This window comes from Panthera tigris, chromosome B4 (assembly GCF_018350195.1).
Source record: "Panthera tigris isolate Pti1 chromosome B4, P.tigris_Pti1_mat1.1, whole genome shotgun sequence".
Classification (NCBI taxonomy): domain Eukaryota; kingdom Metazoa; phylum Chordata; class Mammalia; order Carnivora; family Felidae; genus Panthera; species Panthera tigris.
In genome coordinates this window covers 127,884,680-127,907,193 of record NC_056666.1, presented here as the reverse complement: position 1 = coordinate 127,907,193, position 22,514 = coordinate 127,884,680, and the positions used below count along the sequence as shown (strand labels likewise).

General features: G+C 42.3%; 2 long non-coding RNA genes across 2 annotated transcripts; one reads left to right on the top strand and one right to left on the bottom strand.

The window, feature by feature from the left end:
* Window positions 1-2,688: 2,688 nt before the first annotated feature.
* On the bottom strand, window positions 2,689-7,942 carry LOC122240151. Its single transcript, XR_006219510.1, has 3 exons — window positions 7,686-7,942; window positions 5,802-5,928; window positions 2,689-2,961 (listed from the first exon to the last, which is right to left on the bottom strand). It is a non-coding gene; the product is annotated as an uncharacterized LOC122240151 (long non-coding RNA).
* A 140-nt stretch (window positions 7,943-8,082) lies between these two features.
* On the top strand, window positions 8,083-22,011 carry LOC122240150. Its single transcript, XR_006219509.1, has 3 exons — window positions 8,083-9,652; window positions 17,007-17,179; window positions 21,690-22,011. It is a non-coding gene; the product is annotated as an uncharacterized LOC122240150 (long non-coding RNA).
* The last annotated feature ends 503 nt before the right edge of the window (window positions 22,012-22,514 follow it).

Genomic DNA, 22,514 nt, shown 5'->3' with positions numbered 1-22,514 from the left:
AGGAATGCAATTGCTGGAGTGTCTATTGTTAACTCTGTAAGAAATCACCACACTGTCTTCCAAAGTGGCTGTTCTATTTTGCATTCTCATCAGCAGTGAATGAGCATTCCTGTTGCTCCCCATCCTTGTGAACGTTTGGTGTTGTCGATGTTCTGAATTTTAGCCATTTTAATAGATATGCCAGAGGTATCTCGTTGTTGCTTTAATTTGTAATTCCCTGATGACTTATGACGTTGAGCATGTTTTCATACACTCAGTTGTCATTTATATATCTCTTTGATGGGGTATCTGTTCAGTTGAAAAGACTATCCTTTCCACATTGTACTGTCTTTGCTCCTTTGTCAAAAATCAGTTGACTCTAATTGTATGGGTCCATTTTTCGGCTCTTTATTCTGTTCCATTGGTCTGTCTGTTCTTTCCCCAATACCACACTGTCTTGATTACTGTAGTTCTACAGTAAGTCTTGAAGTTGGATAATGTCTGTCTTTTGTTATCCTTTGTTCTGGGGTTTTGACAGCCCTAGGGTATACCTGTCAGCCTCCAAGGTTGATTCCTAAAGGATTCTTGATAAGCCTCACAAATGTAAGAGGGGTGGGGTCATAAGCAAACATGCTCATCCAAGTCCCTTTCTCCAAACCCCCAAGTTTCTTACCATAACTTATTCAGACTCTACAAGTCAGGCCCTGGCTTCCTCCCTGAACTCATCATTCTCCTCTTTCCCTCTAGCACATTCTGTCCTAGCTACACTTGCTCCACACTGTGGGTCATACGTGCCATGCTCTAGCTGGCTTGTGGTCTGTGCTTCAGTGTCCCCTCTATCAGGGGCACCCTTCTTTCAGACTATGACATGGCTCAGTCACTTCATGTAGGCTCCTGTTCCAATGAGACTTCTGCAGATGTCTCCCCTGGCACCTGTAGCCAACTCCCTTGCTCTCTGTTCTCTCTTCCTACACTTACCATTATCTGTGTATTGTCTACCGCAGGGCCCTTGAATATAAGCTCTGTAAGGGTGGTTGGATGTCTTGTTCACCTCTGCATCTTCAGTGCCAAGACCAGTGCCTGGCACATCACAGGTGCTCAGAAAATATTTGTTAAAAGATTCAATGCACTAATAATCCTGGCAGTGCTGGTTACATGCTTGATATGAACCACGTCTCTTGGAATCATTTCTACATTTTATTTCTAGCATTTCCCAAATAATTTTGATTCTAGGATAGAAATAATTACCGTGAGATTGTCAGAGGACCTAGCACAGACCTGGGCACACACTGAGGACACAATGACATTTGTGCATGGATGGAGCTCTGCTGGACCTTTGCTTTTAGGTTGTGCCTTAGAGCTGAATACAGTATATGCAATATCTGCACAGAGCCTATACGAGTAGGAGTTCCAGCAGCATTTGATAGGATATTTGATAGTGTACTAATTTTTCTCGGCTGCTTTTAATTTTAATTCCTTCTAACCTTTTCTTCTCGTTCACAGTCCCACTGTGGTGCCTGTGAGCTGATGTCTTCATCAAAGCAGACATCGCTGGTGAACATTCTGGGATGACCCTAACTCTCCCTCAGGAGCCTGCTACTAATTCCACCCATTACAACATGCATGGAGAGTTACCATTTTCCTTCCAACACACTCTACCAAGCACTTGTTTGTGTCTTATTTTGTTGTCTGCTGTATTGAGTAATTACCCAATTAAAAAAAGTTCCTAAAGGTCCTCACATTCTTCCTTTTCCCCAAATCCTCTTGATCTAACTAGAAAACTTTTAGTTTCACCTAAGTCTGAATTTTAGGAACATAAGATAACTTAGACCCACTCTTTTGATCTACTTCACTCTTGCATGTAGGAGGGACGGATTGCAGTGGCTCAAGGGGTTAGAAATGGTGCTATTTCCACAGGGCAGAAATTTCTAACTGACTCAGCCAAGGGTTTTGAGAACCAGAGAGTCATATAAAATCAGCCTTTCTGGGGCATCATAAATTCAAACATCAGACACACCAAGTCAAAGCCCCAAGTCCAGGGTACCAGAATCAGAGACGAGGATAGTGTCTCAAAGCCAAGAGCTGACAGCTCGGCTTTGATGGGAAGAAATGCAGAGGAGGTTGGATGGGATTTGGAATGTTCTCAGTGGCCGAAGCCTCATGAGGAGAGACAGGTAGGCCAAGAGCAGGGAGAATAATCACTTCTTTGGGAGGACTTTTGATATATCTGTGTGACCACAACTGTCACATGGGCATTCAAATCTTGATATAGAGTTTATGAAGGATTTTAACATGTGCTATTGTGTGTGACCAGTTCTGCTAGTTAGAAATGATTATATTTTCTCATTATTATTGCTTAGAAAACTAAAGGATAGAGAAGTTATATGACTTGCCCAAAGTTACAAGCTAGGAAATAGTTGAGACAGGATTCAAGCAGAGTTGTATCTAATTTAGAAGTTCTTTTTATTTATTCTATAGATACTTACTCAGTACTTACCATATGCCAGACACCATTCTAGAGGCTTAGGAAATATCAGAAAATCAGAAGGACAAGCACCTACCCTTCTGGGTCTTACATTCTCTCCGTTATAACTACATCATGCAGACCTTCTTGGTAGGCTCTTGATCTAACGGGTACAGGGTGGTTGTACCCAGTGCAATAATACAGCATATCTGTTTATGAAAGAGGCATTTTCCAACCACAATTAATAAGAAGAAGAACAAGCATTTATTAAAGATGTATTATGTGTCGAGCATTGCAAGAAGTGTTTTCTGTGCATTATCAAATTTATCTTCACAAGCACCCTCTGAGGCAGGTACTATTGTTCCCATTTTAAAGATGGAGAGATTGAGGCTTGAGGATTTTTTTTTTTTACATGATTCACACAGCTAGTCATATTACAGCTGGATTTGGATCCAGGAGAGTCTGACTCCAAAGCTCATGCCCTTTATCATAGCACCTCACTGTTAGCGGTTTTGTTGCTTGACAAAAAAAGAAGGAAAAAAAAAGAAGTGGTCAGAGATATACTCAAAAGGGGGGGGGGTACCATTTTGATTGGATGTCAGCAGGAGCTGCGCTTTTCTTTTTTCTCACCCACATCGATAGGACGGCGTTTCTGCAGGATTTCCAGCAACTGTGGACTATGGTCCCTCTCCTGATAAGGTCTTGTGAGATTAAAACAATTAAAAATCAAAATGACTCTCAGTGACCTTTGTTAAAGTACTCACAAAAGAGGGCTCAAATGTATTTTTAAAAAAGTAAATAGGGGCACCTGGGGGCACTGTATCATAGTCAGTTAAGCATCTGACTCTTGATTTCAGCTCAGGTCATGTTCTCACAGTTCATGAGCTCAAGCCCTGCATCAGGCTCTGTGCTGACAGTGCAGAGCCTGCTTGGGATTCTCTCTCTCCCTCTCTCTCTGTCTCCCCACCGCCAAAAAAAGATAAACATTAAAAAAAATAATAGGGCGCCTCAGTGGCTCAGTCAGTTAAGCATCTGACTTTGGCTCAGGTCATGACCTCTCAGTTTGTGGGTTTTTGCCCTGCATTGGGCTCTGTGCTGACAGCTCTACCCCTCTCTCTACCCCTCTCTTGTTCTCTCTCTCTCTCTCTCTCAAAAATAAATAAATAAACATTAAAAAAAAACAGTAAAAGGCACCTTGGTGGCTCAGTTGGTTAGACGTCTGACTTCGGCTCAGGTCATGATCTCAGGTTGTGAGAGTTAGAGCCCCATGTCAGGTTCTGTGCTGACAGTTCAGAGCCTGCAGCCTGCTTCGGATTCTGTGTCTCCCTTTCTCTCTGTCCCTCCCCCACTCATGCTGTGTCTCTCAAAAATGAAGAAATGTTAAAAAAAAATTTAATAATAAAAAATAGAAAAGCAAATGTAAAAAGATTTCAAAAATAAATAAAATATTTAACAATAATAATCCAGGACTAAACTCCAAATTCTATAAGCAAAACAAGAAAGTTGTGGAGAAACATTCATGGAGACAGAAGCTTGCTCCTGTCTTCATTGTATAGGGAAGTAAACAGGATCTCATTGTTGAAGGTGATAATAAGAAAAGTTAATTTTGAGTATTTTTTTAATGCACAAAGGGTTTGACATTAAAGACACGCTATCTCCTCTTCTCAAAGTCCCACTAAAGGAAAAATGTCCCACACGATGATCAGGATGGGAGAAGGCTCCTTAGCAGCGGGAAGAATGGAGGGAAGGCAGAAGGAAGAAGTGGCAGCTAATCACACTGTGTCAGACTCGCTTTATGGCCCTGCATATTGTTAATTTTAGCAAGTATTTTTTTTCCTGTATCCCCTTTAAAAAGTAGGTATTTGCAGTTTCTAAATGCATGTTTTGTATGTTTCATTATTTCTAAAATTAAGTAAGTACCTGTTATTTCTAAATTATCATAGTAGGAGCTGTGGGGAAAGAGCTTTATTTGAAAGCAGTGGTGCCTATTTTTAAAGAGCTTAGAGCACAGCTCCCATCGCAATTTGAAAAAAAATAGGTTTATGTAGGCAATAAAACCACCTGTAATCTCATGGTAACCTAATAAAAACATTAACATTTTATTTTACTTATTTTAGTCCCCCCTCACCCCAAATACCTATTACTCATCTAAATCATGTCACTCGGGCAAACTGAGACACTGCCTTCCCCCACTCTGTTAGATACCTTTGCTCTTTCTTTCTACACCCACTCCCCTTAACCCTATTCTGTGTCCTGGGAATCTGGCTGGCATGGACACATCAACACTTTCTCCTTCCTCTGGCATCCAGTTGGCATTTGGCTAATGGGAAATCCCAGCAGGGTTGCAGAAGGAAGGAGTAGAATGATATTGGGTTAATTTTTCTCCTTGCTCTCTTCCCGCAGGTTCACTGCAGGTAGACTTCATTTTTCAGTTGAAGATCAAAGCTCCTGTCAAGGAACTCCTGTCCATGTGACTTTCTCCTTCCAGGTGCCAGTAACTTTATCCTTCCATCCACCCTCCAGATTTAGGGGGTTGCCTCCACCCTGGGGTAATGTACTATGTGACTGTACTGCACTCTCCTCTCATCTTTGTAAGGAGTCTGTTTATCAAGCTTGTGTCAAATTAGTCTAACTAAAGCTTGCCATTTATCTCCTGTTGGGATCTTGATTAAAACAATAAATGGTATCGTATGAGGTCCCAGAATAGAGACCTTCAATATTGGGTCCTGGGATTGGGTTGCTCATATGTTTGACTAATGTAGGGATAACCTCCTTGCCGCGGGGAGGTGGGATGTGGGTAATCCATGGTAAGTGGAGACACGCATCATGATTAGGGTTTCATCAATAGTAGCATGGATAATGTGCAGGTGGGGGACATAAAGTGCCTGTGATACCTTATGGATATGGTGATAATTATCATAAATATTGTGAAATCACATGGCCTCCTCTGTTGGCTCTGGAAGGTATTCTTGGGGGAGAGGAGAATTTATAAGCTGTAAACACTGAACTGAGAACATGCTGGACACCTGGAAGCTTTCAGGCTGTGTTTGAAGAAGCCCTTCAGCTGCTATCATAGGGCAACTACAGTGAGGATGAGGCCACATGTCTTTGTAGCACCACTCATTATGCATCCGGTGCAATGCTACACCACAGAAAAGACTGTCATGGGAGAAAGTATGTGATCCCGAGTTGTGGGTTGAGTACATATGAGCAGGCAAGTATGAGACTGAGACTAAAACTTTAAATCCTTGAATTTCTCAAATTCCTCTGAGCTTCCTTTGGCTACAAGGCAGTTCTACCCATGCACCGCCTCTGACTCCCACCACCCACCCCCAGCCACCATCAACAGCAGCCTTACCATCAGAGGGGCAGCTGCGTCAGAAGCTGAAGTTGATTATCCCAGGGCTCATTCCCAGCACACCTCCCTGTCTCCAGGCCTGTCACCAGACCCAACAGAGCAAGAATTGAGGAGCAGAAGGCTATTCCTACAAGAAAGAACTTATTCACCAGAAGAATTTCAAGGCTGGGACAGCAGTGCGGGACTGAATTATAAGGGTGTTTGTGCAAGTAGGAGAGAATAGCAATTTCTAACGGGCCAAGTTCATGAACACTGGAGCATCCTTCTAGGATTTGGGACTTAATGTGTTGGTTAAGCCATGTACCTTGGGCACTCGTGTCTCCTAGATTGGATAATTGAAACTCAGACTCAAAGCATGTGAGTTAATGAGGTTTAAATACTGGAACTTCCTTGATATGTTTCAGAGAAGGGAGTCTGAAGGTTCAGGGAGACGGAAATGTGACAATGTGTCTACCCTGTGCCATCTCGTAGCCTGCCTCTAACCATATCCTCATAGGAGAGTCTGGAGACATGCCCTTCACCAAGGCATTAACACATTCACTAGTGAGAGGAGCAGAAGCATCCATAAAGCATGTTGTGTTGTCTGTATCCTGTGGGCTGGAGATTTGGGAACTGGATTTCCTGATCTTGATGGAGTTAATGGGATCCCACACAGCATAAGCTAGGTGGCAGCTCTTCACCATTAGACACAGAGTGGGTACAGGTAACAGGATAGACACAGGGATGGAGCGGTCACAAAAACACTCTCTCAGGGATCTCTGAAGTTGGTTAATTGACCACAATACCCCTAAACACAAAGTAATCTACTAGGGTGCTGCTTTATATATATAGTAAAAATTCTAAGACTACTGGCCAGAAATATGACTTGAGTCTCTGCAGTAAGGATTTTCAACTTTTTACTTAATCCCAAAACCAAAACCAATTCACATATCCACAATCTCTCAGCCATGGGTGAGACTGGCCCTCCTTGAAGAAGGATCCTGCTATGTTTCTCCACGTGTATAATGTGAATCTTCCTCATATATTTCTCCAAAGGGGACTGCAGCCACTTACTAAGGTGTTATGCACTGAAAGAAAAAGGATAATAGCTATGTTTTCCATGGTCATTAGATACTGGCTCCTAACTGATGCTAGTATCCAGAGACCCAAAATATCTCCATGGTCCACCCTTCAGGATGGGGTCTTATAGAGACGAAGTAATAGATGGGATCTTGGCTCTAGAAGGTCTCACACGGACCCAGTGGCCCAAACACCCACCTGTCATTTCTCCCCAATCCTGGAATATGTAGTGGGAATAAATATACAGAATTGTCAGAGTAAGTGCTATGATAGTTGAGAAGGTCAAGACCAAGTGAAAGGCCTTGTAACTAATGTGAATTGATAACTGTCCCCAGAACAAGACACATAAATCAGGAATTAGCACTTACAGAAAAGATTTGAGAGACTGCAGGAGTCATGATTCCTACCCAATTCCCATTTAACTCATCTGTTTGGCTGCTACAAAGGGCACTTATATCATGGAGTGTAACAGTTGGTTATCACAAATTTAGCCAAATGGTACTGCTACTACCAGCTATGATCCCAGAAGTATCATCTTTACTGGAGCAACCCAGCCCAATTCCTGGCACATGGAGCTATGACTTGGCAAATGCTTTTCGGCCCATCTCAATTAGTAAGCAAAATCAGAATCATCCTGTGTGTACAATAAAGCAGTATATGACCATCTTGATCCAGAGCCATGTGAGCTCTCTTGGTGTTTGTCACTGTAGTCTGGAGGGGCCATGATTATTCTCATAACCTACTAAATATCACCCTGGTCTGTTACATTGGTGACATTATGCTAATTGGTTGTGGTTAGCAGGAAAGAGCAAACACCCCATATACCTTAAGATATATCCATGTCAGAAGATACTGGGCAAATCCTGTTAAATTTCAGATGCCTAGCACATTGATGAAGCTTCTAGGGTCCAATGGTCTGTGCTTATCAGCATTATGCCATTGAAATCACAGCCTGTTTGCTGTGCCTTTCATCTTCCACCGCGAAGAAAGAAGTGCAGCACTTGCAGGCCTCTTTGTGTGTTGTAGACAACATGCATCATATTTGGTCATGCTCCTCTGACCTGTTTATTGAGTAACTCATAATGATGACAGCTTTGAGTGGAGCTTAGAGCATAATAATGCTCTGTAACAAGTCCAGTCTGTGATGTAAAGCATTACAAAGCTTTGTGATGCTGCAGGCCCAATGGTATTGAAAACATGTATAGCAAACAGAGATCCTGCCTGAAGCCTCTGGCAAGCCCCAAAAGGTGCTTGACTCCTAGTGTTTGTAATGAGGACTTCTTCTGTGACAATTATTCTCTATTCGAAAAGCATTTACTGGACCCTGGTAGAAACTGAATGTCTAGCCATCAGACACCAAGAGACTATGAGACCTGAGCTGCTCATCATGACCTTGATGTTATTTGATACATCGAAGCATAAAATTGGCACATACAGCAGCCTTGCATTATAAAGTATAAATGGGATATACAGAACGGGGCCCCGATTGTCTGGGAGATACAAATAAGCTGCACTAACAGATGGTAAGACTCCCCTAGAGTCTCATCTACTGCTTTGCTACCTCTTCCTCAACTCACACCTCTGGCTTCATGAGACATTTCCTATTGCCAGTTAATGGAGGAAGAAAAAGTATGAGCCTGGTTTAATGATGGATCTGCAAAGTATGAGAGTACACACTGGAAGTGGATGGCAGCTGCATTTCCCCCAAGCTGGGATGTCACTGAAAGAAAGAAATGAAGGAGACTAATCCAATGGGAACAGCCTCAGGCACTACATCTGGTTGTCCAATTCATGGGGAAGGAAAGATGGTCTGAGCTGCAGATATACACCACCGACACATGAGCAATGGCTAATGGGTTGGCTGGCTGCTTTAGGGAAAGAACAAGATTGGAAGACAGGAGACAAAGAGATCTGTAAGGAAGAGATGAACTGGAACCTAGAATCGGTAAAGAGAGTGAAGACACTTATATCCTACATTGATTCCTATCTGAGGGCATCCATTGCAGAGGAAGCTCTTACAAACCTAGACAAGAACAAGTGTCTTGTGGATGTCAGTCCCTACATACCCTTGGGCTTGCTCAGTGGGCCCATGTATGAAGTGGGCATGACAGCAGAGATGGAGGTTATGCATGGTCTCAGCATCATGGACTCCCCCTCATCCATGCTGGCCTGGCTGTGCCATGCTAGGTGCCTACCTTGTCAAGACCGGAGGCCAACTCTAGGCTCCAGATATGGCACCATTCCAGGGAGAAGCGGCCAACTCTCTGTTAAAATACCATATCATTGAACCACTCCTCTAACAGATAGGGAAACCCTCTGTTCTAATAGGGATAGGCACAAATTCTGAGGGTGGATTAACCTTCCCAGCTTAAACTGCTCTTTAGCAACAGTGCTGTTAGTTCAAAAATACATTATGCTTTATCCATACTGTGATATCTGAAACACCATCTCTGTGGACCGAGAAACTCGCTTTACAGCAAAGAAAGTACAGTCGTGGACTCATATCCATGGTCTTCACTGACCTTACCAGTCCCTTCACTACTCAGAAGAATTGGCTTGACAATATGAGGGGATGGTTATGAAGGTCCCATGTATGGCGCCACGTGGGAGCCACACCTTGGGTGCCAGTGAGAACCACCACAACCCAGGAAATGAGAATCACTACAACCCAGCCAATGAGAACCAACACAACTCAGCTAATGAAAAGTTGCCACACCCCCAAACCCTCCCTTTCCTCCAATGGACTTTCATTTCAAACAGCCCCTTCCAGCTCCCTTCTTTTATCTTTAAAGGTAAGGCCCACTCAGTGTTCTTAAGACTTGCCTATGGTTGGGCATGTTTTGCATGACCTGTATTATAATTATCCTGCTACTCCTGAATAAACTCATTTTGCTGGTAAATTAACTCACTATTTTTATTTCCAAGGTTGATAGGGAGAAGGGGAATGATATTAGAATATTTATTCTCCTGGATCACTCCACGGAGACTGACTTTAGGATGACTGTGTTCCTTGGTTTAATGAAGTCATAGCTCCTATCAAGATGGACCTCTCCATACTACTTTCCTTGCCCCTTTCCCACACCTTATTAGACTTAGAGGTAGCAAGAGCTCTGTTACTAGCTCCTTATCATAAGTTTTCCTATACTCTGTCCATGCCTTTGTAAATAGTTTCCTTCTTGAACCTGTCTCAAGTCATTATTTTTTTAAAAAATTTTTTAAATCTTTATTCACTTTTGAGAGGCAGAGAGAGAGCATGAGCGGGGGAGGGGCAGAGAGAGAGGGGGACACAGAATCCGAAGCAGGCTCCAGGCTCTCAGCTGTCAGCACAGAGCCCAACGAGGGGCTCGAACTCACAGACTGCGAGATCATGACGCTCAACGGACTGAGCCTCCCAGGTGCCCCTCAAGTCATTCTAATGTAAACTCATCGCCCATTTCCTTCCAGAACCATGACTGATTTACCTACCAACACCCTACAAGCATGGGTGAATATATCATAATTAACTCCATTTCCTCCTTGTCGTTAATGTTACTTATAATTATTATTTTGAAGTATGCTGCAGAGAGCCTCTCGCTAATGTGTCTTCTGTGTCTCTTCTTGATCTAACATTTCAACATATTTTTAGCTTAGATTCTGAAAATTGAAATGCCCCTTAAAAATTATCTGAAGTCTTTTCAAGTGTCTTAGTACAAATTATGAAAATGTTTTGTGAAAGCATTACATAAATTCATACCATGCAGTAGATAAGTGTGATCATTTTTTATACTTTTACCAATATTGAATATTTGTATTTAAAAATAATTTTGCCAATTCTGTCTTACAATCCATACTTGATTTCTAAAAATTTACCATTCTCTTAATTGCTAGTGAGCTTGTATCTTTCCCCACATTTGTTTATCAGATATATTTTCCTCATATGTGAATTTTCTGCCTTCTCCCATTTATTGAGCTAGCTAGTAGTGTTATTTTATATTGATTGATATGAGCCATTTATAGGAAAAATTAATACTTTGTTAATATTTGCTGCAACTGTTATTTCAGGTCTGATTTTAGCTTTTGTATGTCTGTGTGTCAGGATTTTAAAAATTAAATTGTAAGTGGTTGAATCTGTTAATCCTCTTTGTGCTTTATTCTATTGGTCTAAGCTTAGAAAGTTCTTACTCCTCTGGGGATTTAATTCTTATTCACTCTTCTTTTTTCTCTAGTTTTTCTGAGATTTGATATTTTTATATTTAATTATTTAACCCATCTGGAATTGATTTCTCTGCATGATGTTAAGTAAGGGCCTAAAATTGATTTTTTCCTCCTAAATTGCTACCCAGGGGTCCCAGCACCATTTGCTAAATAATCCTTCCTTTTCTTATTGATGTGTGATGTCTCCTTTATCATATATTAAATTCTCACACATACTTTAATCTATTTCTGGACTATCTATATTGTTTCACTGGTCTATCTATTCCTAAGTATTGTAGTAAAAAAGGACTTCTTTAGATATGCTTGGGGTAAGAAGATATGCAAGGAAGAAACAGGCTGGTTATTTGGGATCAGCTGCAAAATTTTGATGCAATGATGAAGAAAAATCATACTCTTTATTTTTTCCTGTTTCTCTTTTCTTTCAGAAAAACACTTCATTAAAAAAGAAAGGTCAAATTTTAGTCAACAGGGTATTAGCAGTTAAAAATGGGTGCAAATTATTAAAAAAAAGAATAAAAAATTTCATTTACTTTTTTAAATGAGCACAAGTCTCCTGGCCTCATAAGCAAGTTACTGGTGTCTTCCATGGTCCAGGAATTGCGTCTGAACTTAAATCCATGATCTCATTTAATCCTCAAATAATTTCTTTGTGGGACACATGTTGTTATCTCCATGTGTCGTGTCCCCAGGATTTCTTAGGCTTCAGTAACCCAACCATGATTCCAAACAGACACCCACTAACAGAGACAGAATGCACTCTTTCTCTGGCTTCATCCTCGACTGTAATGTAGGAGCCATAGTACTCTCCACATTCTTTACAAATAAGTCAGTGGAGTCCAGTGGTGTCCTCTGTCCAGTGGTGTTCTCTGTGATTAGTTGTCTCATCACCAAGTGGCATCTTACAACTTACCTCCTGTCCTGCTCCAACAATCTTGCTAATGCTCCACCAAGACAGCATCAATTCTGCTAAAACTTGCCAATACCCAGCCAAGGCTGCTGGTGCCCCATGTTGAAGGGAATAGAGCAGGGCTGGAAGAGGCAAGATGAGGGAACTTCAGCAGAAAGAGGATAACTAGGCTCCATCAAGGAACTGATCAGGATATGCAAGGAGCAAAGACAGAACATAGGTTATGGTGTTAGTAAGGTTAGGAAGATAATTATGGAGTTGTTTACCTATAACCACAGGATGCTGAGTAATAGTTCCCATAAACCTGGAGGAAGTCATCAGGGCCTAGGTGACCATCTCCCTCTGTATCTCTGTCCTATTTAATCTTTTCCTCAATGAATTGAAGAAGGCACATTCATCATGTCTGAAATTAACACTGGAAGTGTAACATTGGAAGTAAACATAGGGTGATATAATAGGAACCCAAATCATTCTCAGTGGATTGGTTAGTGGACCCATATAACTGACTTGGAATATCATAGGCTGCTCAAGTCCTGGATGAGGACAGTAGTCCAGCGATGTGTTCGAGAAAGGCTAGGTGTTAACTGAGTGTGACTTCAGCATGGCTGCTCAAATCTTAGCTGTCCTATCTTCCAGTTTGCTTCTTTTCCCCACCACGTTCTGTGTCACACAAATTATCTCCTTGAGAAGTCTTTACTTGGTATGGTAGGCAGACTTCTAAGTTGACCCCCAATGACTTCTCCCACATACAATTCCCTCCTCTGTGAATATGGTGAGATATCACCATGCTAGGTTATAAGACAAAAGACATTTTGCAAATGTAATTAAGGTTACAAAGTTGACTTTGAGATAGATTGGGTGGGCCTAACATAATCACATGAGCTCTTTGAAAGCAGAGTTTTCTCTGGCTTGTGGTATAAGAGGAAATCAGACAGATTTAAAATGTGAGAAGGACTTGACACAATGTGGCTGGTTTGGAGATGGAGGGGCTATGTGAGAAGGGATGTTGGCAGCCTCTAGGAGCAGAGAGTGGTCCTGACAGCAAAGAAATGGGAGCCTCAGCCCTGCAACCAAAGGAACTGAACACTCCCAACAATCTAGATGAGTTTGGAAGTGGATTCTTCCATAGTGTCTCTAGATATCTGCCTGGCCCAGTTGGCATTATCATTTCAACCTTGTGATATCCTAAGCAGAGAGCCCAGCTAAGCACATCCAGACTACTGAACCACAAAACTTTGAGTTAACAAGTGGGCATTGTTTTCAGTTGCTACGTTTTTGGTAATTTGTTATAAAAAGCCATAGGAAATGAAGACACTTGGTTAACGTGCCTTGATTCATGATAACAAAACAAAAACAACAATAATAGTAATGTATTGCAAGCTTGCTATGCATTGAGCACTTTATAGGATTCCTCTCAATGAACCCTTAGCTCAACTCTATGACCTAGTTTACAAATTGCTCAAAGTGACCTGCTAATTAGTAGAGCCAGGATTTGAACTCAGCTGAACCCTTCCATTCAATTATAAAATGATCCTACTCTCCACGCTTCCTGGCTTGGTTCATCAACATGCCCCTGGCCTGCAATCTCTTTGCATGATTCTCAGATACAGACGCCACGCTCTACATATCATCATCCACAGTCTAAGGAGTTATTCCCCAAATAACCCTTCAAAGCTTCTCTGGCTACTCGAACCCTTGGATCTATTTCCTCTTTATTTCCTTAGTACCAGTTATTACCACCATTTTATTTGGCATTTAGTGCCAAATTGGCCAAAGTGGCATTTAGTGCAGCATTATGAGAATTTCCCCCATATTTTATTCCCTGTCTTTCTACTCCCAGTAGAATATAAGCCCAATGAGAGAAGCAACATTTCTGTTTGGGTCACTGCTATAGGTCCCAAGAACCTAGAATACTTGCTAACTCATTGGAGATACTCAATGCATTTTTGTTAAATGAATGAATAAACTTAGACACTTTTCATTCTCTCCTTCAAATTATGGTGATCTGATCCATTTAAAATCAACTTTTTCCAGAGTTCTCTCTGCATGGCCTTCTGCTCTCTATTATACTTGAGCTTCTTGGAATTCATGCAGAAGATGAAATGTTGGTGTTTTCCCTTGAACATATAGCCATTAGTGCTCTAGCTGTGGAAGGGAAATACTATTTATTGATTAACTGCTTTGTTCCTGGTCTTTACCAGGTATTTTACATGTATGCATTATCTCATTTAACCATCATGCTACTGTACAAAGTAGGTGTTATAGCTCCTACTTAACTAGTTAAGAAATTGAAGATCAGAGAAGCCAGCCCAAGGTTACATGTCTAGTAGAGGCTATAACTGTCATTCAGGTGTTTCTGAATCAAAGTCTACATCTTTCCACTCTACCATGACCACTAGAAAGTCAACGCTGTGAAAACAGGCTCTTAGTTTTTATTTATTTCTCAATCTTTAGTGCTTAGCACATATTCGGAGATCAATATACATCTGTTGAATAAAAGTGAATCAAAGAACAAATGACTGAATTAAAGAACAAATCACTGAATCATGCTTCTTCTGTAGTCTTACTTCAGAGAGAAAGACTCTCATCCAAGTAACTTTGATTTATATTCTCCTATGCATGTTTCTGCATACCTTCCACATTCTTCTTGGCTTAATAGGGGTATTAGCATATCGGAATTGGAAGGGTTCTTAGAAGGTGGTTTTTCAGCTTCCCACCAATGTAGAAATCCTTTTTATAGCATTCTGGACAGATGGTTGGCCAGTCTCTGCATGAACACCTCCAAGTGATGGAAGACAGAGGAGAACAGGAGGTGGCCTGCTTTATTTTGGAAGCAGCTCTGATGATTAGAAACATTTTCATTGAATTGAACTCGATTCTGCTGTGTCAATAAGGATTCTTCATGTTGTAAGAAGCAGAAAGCAAAACTGAGGTTGTATTTAAAAATAGTGAGAATTGGTTGACTCCGTGATTGAGAGGTTCAGTGCTCAGGTGAGTTCTAGGTACAGTTTGAGTCAGAGGTCCATGGTGTCCTCAAAGTTCTGTACCATTTTTCAGGAATCCTCTGTGTCCTGACATCTTCCTTGGGCTGCTTTTGCCTTGTGGTGGGAAAAAATGGCAAGAGCATATCTAGAGACTTCTAGCCACAAACTACCATTACAGAGAGGAAGAGAGAAAGCTTCTATTCCAGCCAATCAAGCAGAAGTCATGAGACTTACTGAGGAGACAGGATTAGAACCTAATTAACTCATGGGTCCAGGATAATGAAACATGGTGATTGAGCATAAGTCAAGGGTTCCAATACTGTTATGTTGTAGGAAGGGAACTGTAATGAACACTGTCAGCTACCCTGCAATCCTTCCACCTTTCCAATAGGAACCACATTTTATTCATGTGTCTACTCATTGGCCATGCAATCCATGTGACTCAGAGGAAGCCACTCTATCCTGGCATAATTTCTATGGTTAACCTCTGATTAGCCTAATATAATCAGTGCATGAACTCCCCCTGGTGACTGCTATTGGCCTGGGGTTAGGCCATAACCTAACTTGAACCAATCAAATAGAAAGGAAAGATGGAAAGATCATATTCTGTGTTTTGGAAAGAGGGGTTTCTCTTTCCTTCATGGAGATGAATACGAAAGTGTATAGTCCTGATTGCCACCAGCAGCCACTTTGTGACAATAACAATAAGAGGTCAGACCTCAGGCAAAGCTATTGATACTGGCAGCAGAATATAGATGAAAGGACCTGGGTATCAGTGTATTATTGAGCTCCTAACAGCTCCATGCCTGAACCCCTCCCACCCATAGCTTCCGATGACTTCATTATTTAATTCTTCGTGTGTGGGGATTTCTCTTTGTTGAAGTCAAAGTTACCCTTACTGGCCCAGGTAGAACAGATATTGCAGTGGCTATCGACAGGCAGGTGCAGCCTCGTGGCATCCCTCTGTCATCTGTCCACTGGCTCAATTTCCACCACTCAAGAATTTAAGAATGGGTGTCCTCTGACATGGTGCAGTGTTTTAAGTCAGCTAACATACCTACCTTCAAATTCACACAACTGCTCCTGGTGGAGATTGATCATGCTATGTTCTACCTTGAGTGGTTGTGTCATCCACACTTAGGGACCTCCGTCTCTGGTTTCCCTTCCAGGTAAAGCAATAGTGTTTACCACTGTTCTAGTGGTGTTGACTGTGGCTATTGCTGGAGTCTGGTTCTGATATGCTCACAGACAGGGCTATGATCTTAGTTTCCCAGGACCAGGGAGTGAATCGGAGAGAGAGAGAACAGGTCCCTGAAACCCTGATGGTATATGCATGAGGATGTGTTTCTTGGAGGTGTGCAACAGAGAGAGTGTAAATCTGCTGGTTAGCTGGAAATGAATACAAATCAGCCCTCATTTGTATTCATTGATTCACAAGCGGGTTTGGGAGGCTGCAGATGAGGCGAGAGAAAGCCTGGTCTCAGCCGTGCCTCTAACTTATAAGTGAACTTGGGCACATTATTTGCTGAATGAGTCCGAGAGTCTTCTCTGTGAGGTAGGTTCATTAATAACTGTCTGCAGAACAGTCATGTACTTATGGGTCACATAGGGCCATCCTTGAATCCCAGCTCCACCGTCTGCCATTTGTGTAGCACTGAGCATGTTACTTAAACTTGTGAGCCTCGGTGTCCTTATCTGAGCGGTGGGAATAAGTAAGGATAGTAATCCCTAACTCAGAAGGCTACTGTGAGACTAAGTGAAGTAGAGCATTTATTTCACACAGAACTTGGCACATGGTAAGCACTAAAGCAGCGTTAGTGGTTCCCATCAATATTATTCTCTCATAGGGTTGTTACACATAGAATATGAGACTTTATTTTCCCAACTGATTCAACCCCAAGAAATAATCATAATTATATATCAACAATAAAAACTGCATTATGGATTTAAAGGATCACTGATATTGACCAGTACATAGCAATATACTAAGATAATAGAAACATCTATCTTTTGCCTAATAGAATTTTAGAGATGATTTAATCCTGCTCTCTTGTTTTATAGGTGAGGATACTGAAGTTCTATGAAATAGAATTGCTTGCCAATATCCAGAGCTAATTAGGGCAGATCGGGACCAGAAACCAGATCTCCTGACTCAGATATGGTTATATTTCCATCTGCTTCATTTTACATATACAGAAGCCAAAGTTGGAGACTGAATGCCCATGGTCACACAGGTCAGCAGCGATAGATCTAGGACTCCTATTTATGTAACTCACAACTACGGTGTACTTTGTATATGCTGAGCACTGTTCTCCGTGCTTTGCGTGTATCCAAACATTTAATCTTCCCTACTACCCTATGAGTTACCATCAGGACTCCCACTTTTCAGATATGGATGGGGCTGGAGAACAGACCAGGTCAAATAAATTGCCCAAACATTCATAGGACACACCTGCATTAGAACACAGACTATCTGGTTTCTAGGTCTGCATACACCCCCATTACAGTGTCCCTCAGCACCAGTAAGTCTGAACTAACCAGCTACAGCCCACACAAGGATCAGCACTTGCATCTGGTACCTGCAGTTCAAGTGTGGCTGTCTCTGAAGAACAGCCTGTGGCAGCATGCCAGACTACTGACCAGCGCTCCATGAGGGAAGGAGACTGCCTTGCCTTCCACCTCTGCATTCTGGAAAACCCACTGCTGGACCAGCATTGACATCAAACAGCAATTCACTGACTCACTGGATGACACGGGGCCAGGTTTTCAGCCAAGCCTGTGTGAAGCAAGAGTAGGAAATGGGGGTCAACCTACTGACTGGATTCTCCAGGTCTGGGTTCTGGATTCTCCAGGCAGCAGAACTGCCTCCTTTGTGCTGATTAAATACTCTTGGACCATTCCAGGGCAGTGGAGAGGGCCCCAGTAGGAAATTCTGGGCTTCTTTGTAATCTGGGCATATGGGGAGCTTGACAAATTAATTGCACTATTAAACGAGATGCGACTTTATTTGTTCTGCGACTAGTTACATGAAATAATAGCAGGGACATTTAATAAGAACTTACAATGCTCTAGGCACAGTATCAAGTAATTTACATAACTTAACTCCTTTAATCTTTGCAACACGAAGGGGTAAGATGCACAATCCACCCTTGAGACACAGGACGACTGAGCCCCAGGAAGTTACATCACTTGTCCAAGGTCACAAAACTAGGCTGTGGCAAAGTATTCACAATCAAGATTTCTCTTCAACGTTTTTTTTTTTTTTTAATTTTTTATTTTTGGGACAGAGAAAGACAGAGCATGAACGGGGGAGGGGCAGAGAGAGAGGGAGACACAGAATCGGAAACAGGCTCCAGGCTCCGAGCCATCAGCCCAGAGCCTGACGCGGGGCTCGAACTCACAGACCGCGAGATCGTGACCTGGCTGAAGTCGGACGCTTAACCGACTGCGCCACCCAGGCGCCCCTCACAATCAAGATTTCTAATAGCAAAGGATATCCCTTTTCACTGTGAAACACAGCCTCGATTAAAATAGGGAAGGAGAAATATCATAGTAAACATTATTAGATAAAAAGATGCATATGTGTTTTTGTGAGTTCTCTGGCAGGGAAGGAACTAAATGGCCAGTGAGTCTTGCCTATAAGAGAGAAGCTTTAGTGGAAGAAACTGGTGTCCAAAGTGGGGAGGTAGGGGGAGAGCCTGCTGAGTGAATAGGCTTGCCAGGTGAACTTGGCCAAGTCAATTTTCTTTCGAGTCTAGAGAGCAGCCCAGCTGGAAAACCGGGCACAGCACAAGAGCCTTTTCTGAAAACCAGATCTCGTCCCTGAGCCAGGCTTTGTCCCTGGGAAAGAAATTGCCACAAAATGAAAGGCAGGAAGGGTCCTTTTCTAACTGCAAGAGCTATTTCAGAGCTGCATGAGAATGCTGTGCCAGGAGGCAACACAATTAGCAAATCCTGACACCAGTGGCTGCTTCTCTCCTGGGCAACGTCTGTGTCGGAGCCAACATCTGCTGGCTTACCTTGCCCAGCCAGGACAGGGACTGTGCCAGCCTTGCTGCCCACACGCTCCATGCCAGGTGCACTTGGCAGGGCCCTGCTGTCCCCCTGAGGGCTGTGTGGCATGGCTATGTTGAGGAAGGGACAGCCGAAAGACCACAGGTGGCCCCACAATCAATGTTACTGCTGCCAACGCAACCTCTTGCTGTAAATACTGACCATGGCTCAGAAGAAAAGATAAGCCCAATAAATAAGATTGAAATGGACTCTGAGCATATTAGGATGTCTTTGCTGCAAGGCGCCGGCAGAATGTGTTTGTTCAACAGAACTAATAATATTAGTTACCACTGACTAAGTGGAGACTCAGTGCCAGTCCCTCTTCTAAGGCTGTGTGAACATCATCTCAATGGATCCCTACAACAACACAGAGAGGAAGGTGCAATTGCACACTCCATTCTACAGGCTGGGAAACCGAGGCCAGGAGGCTAAGTAACCTGACCCACAATATCAAAAGTGACAGAGCCCAGGTAGAGTTAGAATCAACCCCAATCCTGAAAACTCTCACTCCACACTGCCTTCCCCTCCAGTTCCATCCCTGGCACAGTGGATCTGGAAACACATACCCCAGAGAGTCAATCCTTTTGAAAAAGAACACAAACACAAAAGACCATGTTTACCTATTGGATACGCTTTTGTGCCTCTAGATTCACACTCATCACTAGAAATAGCAGTTTCCCAGGAGTCCTGAAGCTAGATTGTGACTCTGGTCAAAGAAATGATTCTCAGAGCAAGTTTTGGAATTTTAAGCAAAAGTCTATGTGTTCTTTTTTCTCTCTGGGCCTTAATCTCATCTCTAAATCCAGGGGGAAGGACAGCAGAATATCTGAAGTGCCTTCCACCTCCAAAATGCTAAGGTTCCTCAAAAATCTGCACCACACACATGCTGGGGCCAAAGAGAACGCAACCATCCCCAATGCACAGAGATGGTATATCAATGTTGGATCTATTAGCCTCCATCATTCTCCCTACAAATGGCCTCTTTTTCCTTTTCTGTCTATCCAAATCCTCTCAAGTAGTATAATCCCAAGTCATGGACCACTGCTTCCTGAGGCCTTCTATGAGCCACTGAGCCAGATGTAGCCTCTTTTTCCTCAAAACCATGTGAGCTGGCAGCATGTTAGTGCCTCTTCTGTGCTGTCCTATAGCACACCAAGGTTGGAAACTCCATACTTGCCACCCCCCCCCGGACTGGCCAGCAGATGTGAGCAGAGCAGGTGCCCAGGGGATGGTTATGCTGGGGTAGAGGAAGGAGGAACATGGCAATGAAACATGCATGTAAAGACTTGGGGAACAGAGGAAGGGGCAAGATGTTTCATAGGTGCTGAGTGTGAGACTTTGGGGAGAGGGACACAAACCTAAACAATAATATTAGGAAATCTTGGAGTCAACTGTATTCCTACCCTTTGGTATTTTTAAGTAAGATCACTGGGGAAAAATTGATTGCCACTGATTACCTCTTGGTAACTAGACTCTTTCTTTGAATGTGACTCTGTACAGGGACTGGGCCACATGGAGCATGGGGATTTATACAGTTTATAGCAGTGTTAGCTGACGGTGTATTCCCACCAGACTCTACATCTATCTGCTTCCCACCCCATGCCTGTGATTTGCCCCACTGCCTATGGTTCCCTTCATGTCTATTTGCTTTTATTATTTTTTAAAATGTTTATTTAGAGAGAGAGAGAGATAAGGGGAAAGGGAGAGAGAGAGAGAGAGAGAGAGAGAGAGAGAGAGAGAGAGAGAGAGAAGAATCCCAAGCAGGCTCCATGCTAATAGTGCAATGCAGGGCTCAACATCACCAACCGTGAGATCATGACCTGAGCTGAAATCAGGAGTCAGATGCTTAAATGAATGAACCACCCAGGTGACCCAGTTTGCTTTTGTTCTTACTTTTCTTTCTGCCTAGAATTCCTTTTCTTTCCATTTTTTGGAAGCCATCTTTCTAGACTTATCTGTAGCATCACCTTTTTGAAGTGTCTGCAGACATTTTGGCCAAATAGAAGTGTCCAGTCACTCTGATCCCGGCATTGTAGCCATGACAGTTATGTCAGACGATGGATGCTATAGACTTACCTCCATTGATTTGTTGTTTACAGATCTGTCTCCTCCCCAACACGGTGCAACCAGAGGGCTGAGACCCATATCTGATTCCTCTCCAATCCCCAACATTCAATAAATTTTTGTTGAGTTCACAAAGGTGAGAACTTTCAGAGCTCTAGTACAGAGTTTTTTAAATTATGTATAATTAATAATATCTCATATTTACTCTGTTTACAATTTACCAGAAAGTATGCCAATGTTTTTAGTGGATCACCAGATTTAATCCGTTCAACAACTCTGTGAATAACCTTATGTGATAGGTTCTACTATTATCATCATTTTGCTAAGGAGAAAAATGAAGCATAAGAGGGTCAACTCAAGTCCCCACTACTAGCCAGCATCTGAGGAATCTAAACTAAAGTGAGCTCATGTATTCAACCTCAAAACTGTATTGTATCAAGAAAGGAGAATGCATAGAGGGAACAAATTATATGTAATATGAGAACAGAGGCTGAATATTACTAAGGTGTACTAACAAAGTAACATATCTAAATTTTAAATAAGAATGCCTCACCTTATAAATCTTGGTAATTATTGATTATATATTCTATGTTTAGTATACACAGCTGATTACTCTCCCCACCCTAGGCAGCCACCTGGAGAAGCTTGGGATACGCCAGAGTAACAAAGCCATGATTTGGAATGTTCCTGCTCCTTCTCCATAGGCAACTACAGATCTCTGAGTGCATTCACCTGAATTTCTTCAGCAAGAGCAACCAACTCAAAGACATCTTTGTGCACTAAGAAAGGATGCCCTGTGTGGAAAGAGTCAAAAGTCACAGGGATCCGCACCTGGTGGGCTAGGAGGCAAGAAGAAAAGCTCCATCCTCTTAATTAAGAAATAGAATGCAATGTTACAGGAAGAGAAAGGTCTCTGAAGCCACGAGGCCCTCAATTCCCATCTCTCACATGACACTTCAAAAACTTTGGTAAAGTCACTTAACTTTGAGTTTGTATTTCTTATAGTAAAATGGAAAGGCTAATAGCACCTACTTTCCAGTGCAATTTGTTGTGCAGCTGAAATAAGAATGTACGTAAAGAACATGCACAGTGCCTGGTACATAGTAAGCATGAGATAGTACTCTGGCAGGTATGACTTTAAAATTGTGATCCTTACTTTCAAGCATACATATGAGTGTGTGCTCATGAAGTTCAGGCCATCATCAGAGATCCAAAAAAGTTCCGAGGAAAGACTGTATCGTGTAACTTCTGCAAAGAGTTCCCCTTTGAAGGAGAAACTTTATTCTGGTGCATTAAGTCACGTATTTTGTGAAATCAGGGAACATCTTCATTTAGACACAACTCATACACCTCTGGGCCCTCTAAAGTGCTTTGTGTGCAGAAAGATCTCACCGAACGTGTAGCGAGTTGATTCATAACTTGAGAACTTAGCTGAAAGTCATGGTGGTGGGG